At 39.9% G+C, this 4,196-nt stretch overlaps 1 pseudogene; it reads right to left on the bottom strand.

Annotated features, from left to right (window-relative positions):
- Window positions 1-1,317: 1,317 nt before the first annotated feature.
- On the bottom strand, window positions 1,318-1,436 carry LOC134930442 (5S ribosomal RNA; annotated as a pseudogene).
- Window positions 1,437-4,196: the final 2,760 nt, after the last annotated feature.

Below are 4,196 nucleotides of genomic sequence, written 5' to 3'. Positions count from 1 at the left end.
ACGTATCAGAATTCATAAGAATACATAAAAAACACTAAAAAAAAAAAATTTTTTAAATACAAAATGCATAGGATAAAACACAGGAAAAGGTGAGGAGAGGTAGCTTATCTTTTAAGAGTATGAGATGAAATCAGAATGTCACCCAACGCGTTTCGTCCCTCATGGACTTCATCAAAGGGTAATGTAATGCTAGAGACAGAACATATTTATACCTTAAGACTATGGGAAGTGCTGCTGACATCACTTCCTGTTGGATTAATTGGTAAACACAGACCTATAGTAAAAATGCGAATCTGTGCGGGTACATGTGAAGGGAATATAATGGAGAACATTGCTAGTATGTTTTCTAGTTAAAACGAGACATAATTTTAGGTTTAAAACATCAAAAAACGGGTGTATCCGTCCACTTCCGGTCCGGAGTATGTTGCTGATGACATCCGCCCCATGTCCGCCCCACTTCCGCCCCACTTCCGGCGGCTGTGAAATGCTTCTGCGCATGCGCCTAGTAGGCACAGACGTGATAGACAATGTCCGTGCATTAGCTTCTTAGTTGGAGCGGCGGCCATCTTTTTGGTTATTTATGTGAGATGCGTCACAGTGCTTCCGTGATGCAAAGTTCTGTTTGATGCTTTTAAAGTCGTAAATGCATCCATAGAGGTGGTGTGGCTCCCCATCGGGTATATAAAGGGAAAAGAAATACTTCATTCAGATGGCAGCAAAAAACGGAGGATAATAGAAATGAAATGTTTATATATATATATATATATGGGGAGAAATAAATGAAGCATATATATCATAAGTGGAGAAGGAAAAACATCAATTATTCATATATGAATGATGGTAAATGAAACAATATATATATATATTTGAAGAGGCAAAATGAAGAAAGATGAAAATAAAATAAAAATAAAAATAAAAATACAAGAAAAATAAAAATAAAAATAAAAATAAAATAAAAATGTATGCAAATGAAACATAAATAAAAGTAGAAATAATAAAATCAAAATGAAAATGGAAATGAAAATTATAACCGCATTGGTAGATGAAAGGCGGGAGGGAGGGAGGGAGAGGGGACTGGGAGGGACGGAGGAGGGAAAGTAAGGGGGAACTCATGAAACCTCGGGAACCGGGTGAAGACTGATGATGAGTCAATGGGTAATACCATTAAGAAAGTTTAAACTAGTTGTATGGAACTTAGTGGGATTCATCTTGCGAGAGTGAAAGTACTGGGTGATACTAGGTCCATACGTACTACGGACCAGAAAAACATCCATAAGCTACTGAGAGTTTGTCAGAAGTTTCCCCTTTTTGCCTCTATGTTTACAACACCCGGTCTCCCAAGGAGGTCTCCCATCCTTGTACTGACCGGGCCCATCCTTGCTTAGCTTCCAAGATCGGACGTTGTTGGGCGTCCCCAAGGAGGTATGGTTGTAATGTTTATGGCTGGGTTGGAAACATGTCCTCTCAGTTCAAAGGATGGCACTACTTGCCCAGAAGTTGGGGGAGTGTAGTGAAAGCAGGAACTACCAAGGTAGGATGAGAGATGTGAGGGCTTGTAATAGGGAAGGTGGAAGTTATAAAATTGACACATGCGGGTGTCCTACCAAGTGTAGTGGTAACTAACCCGCCACTGATGTTCCCTGGCGAACTCCCAAACAGGTACTGATCAGTTCGAGTTGTTGACCATATAATAAGATACGCCCCACCAAGGTGGTGATGTTCATGCGGATCAAGAGAGAAGGGAAGGGAGAGGTAAGCGTAAGGGTGGGAGTGGCTTAAATTATAAAAAAGGTGCTATCTCGTACCCTTCGTTGAAACCATCCGGATGGAGAGTATTAAGTTTGTATATCCAATACATCTCTCTCCTGGAAAGGAGATTTGAAAGGTCTCCTCCTCTGGCTCCCAGTGCTACTAGTTCGATGCCTTTGTATGTTAATGTCTCTGGATCCGAGTTATGGAAAAGATGGAAATGTTTGGAAACTGCATGGGTGAGGACTTTGTTCTTAATATTCCTAACGTGTTCCTGGATGCGTATTTTAAGGGGTCTTTTAGTTTTCCCTATATACTTCAGTTTACATGGACACTCCAGAAGGTATATTACTGACGAGGTGTTGCAATTGATGAATTGTTTAATCTGATACTCCTTTTGGGTGTAACATATGTAGATACCTCCATCCAAACAGAAAGTCTTTCCAAAATACTCGAACTTAATACTCTCCATCCGGATGGTTTCAACGAAGGGTACGAGATAGCACCTTTTTTATAATTTAAGCCACTCCCACCCTTACGCTTACCTCTCCCTTCCCTTCTCTCTTGATCCGCATGAACATCACCACCTTGGTGGGGCGTATCTTATTATATGGTCAACAACTCGAACTGATCAGTACCTGTTTGGGAGTTCGCCAGGGAACATCAGTGGCGGGTTAGTTACCACTACACTTGGTAGGACACCCGCATGTGTCAATTTTATAACTTCCACCTTCCCTATTACAAGCCCTCACATCTCTCATCCTACCTTGGTAGTTCCTGCTTTCACTACACTCCCCCAACTTCTGGGCAAGTAGTGCCATCCTTTGAACTGAGAGGACATGTTTCCAACCCAGCCATAAACATTACAACCATACCTCCTTGGGGACGCCCAACAACGTCCGATCTTGGAAGCTAAGCAAGGATGGGAGACCTCCTTGGGAGACCGGGTGTTGTAAACATAGAGGCAAAAAGGGGAAACTTCTGACAAACTCTCAGTAGCTTATGGATGTTTTTCTGGTCCGTAGTACGTATGGACCTAGTATCACCCAGTACTTTCACTCTCGCAAGATGAATCCCACTAAGTTCCATACAACTAGTTTAAACTTTCTTAATGGTATTACCCATTGACTCATCATCACCCGGTTCCCGAGGTTTCATGAGTTCCCCCTTACTTTCCCTCCTCCGTCCCTCCCAGTCCCCTCTCCCTCCCTCCCTCCTGCCTTTCATCTACCAATGCGGTTATAATTTTCATTTCCATTTTCATTTTGATTTTATTATTTCTACTTTTATTTATGTTTCATTTGCATACATTTTTATTTTATTTTTATTTTTATTTTTCTTGTATTTTTATTTTTATTTTTATTTTATTTTCATCTTTCTTCATTTTGCCTCTTCAAATATATATATATATATTGTTTCATTTACCATCATTCATATATGAATAATTGATGTTTTTCCTTCTCCACTTATGATATATATGCTTCATTTATTTCTCCCCATATATATATATATAAACATTTCATTTCTATTATCCTCCGTTTTTTGCTGCCATCTGAATGAAGTATTTCTTTTCCCTTTATATACCCGATGGGGAGCCACACCACCTCTATGGACGCATTTACGACTTTAAAAGCATCAAACAGAACTTTGCATCACGGAAGCACTGTGACGCATCTCACATAAATAACCAAAAAGATGGCCGCCGCTCCAACTAAGAAGCTAATGCACGGACATTGTCTATCACGTCTGTGCCTACTAGGCGCATGCGCAGAAGCATTTCACAGCCGCCGGAAGTGGGGCGGAAGTGGGGCGGACATGGGGCGGATGTCATCAGCAACATACTCCGGACCGGAAGTGGACGGATACACCCGTTTTTTGATGTTTTAAACCTAAAATTATGTCTCGTTTTAACTAGAAAACATACTAGCAATGTTCTCCATTATATTCCCTTCACATGTACCCGCACAGATTCGCATTTTTACTATAGGTCTGTGTTTACCAATTAATCCAACAGGAAGTGATGTCAGCAGCACTTCCCATAGTCTTAAGGTATAAATATGTTCTGTCTCTAGCATTACATTACCCTTTGATGAAGTCCATGAGGGACGAAACGCGTTGGGTGACATTCTGATTTCATCTCATACTCTTAAAAGATAAGCTACCTCTCCTCACCTTTTCCTGTGTTTTATCCTATGCATTTTGTATTTAAAAAAAAATTTTTTTTAGTGTTTTTTATGTATTCTTATGAATTCTGATACGTGTGCCCTTGATATTTTTTAGCCTAAACCCCCTTCCCTTTTTACTTCTTTTTTGTACCGACTTAGCTACATTTTAATTCCATTTTTTTTTGCATGTTACTCTTTTTTAGTGCTTTGTACTCCTAATATTAAATTATACTATTTTATAGTACCTGTTTTTCTTCATCATTGATTAGACACCTTGGTCGC

This window comes from Pseudophryne corroboree, chromosome 5 (assembly GCF_028390025.1).
Source record: "Pseudophryne corroboree isolate aPseCor3 chromosome 5, aPseCor3.hap2, whole genome shotgun sequence".
Lineage (NCBI taxonomy): Eukaryota > Metazoa > Chordata > Amphibia > Anura > Myobatrachidae > Pseudophryne > Pseudophryne corroboree.
Note: the sequence above shows the minus strand (reverse complement) of the source record. Positions and strands in the feature narration are given on the sequence as shown.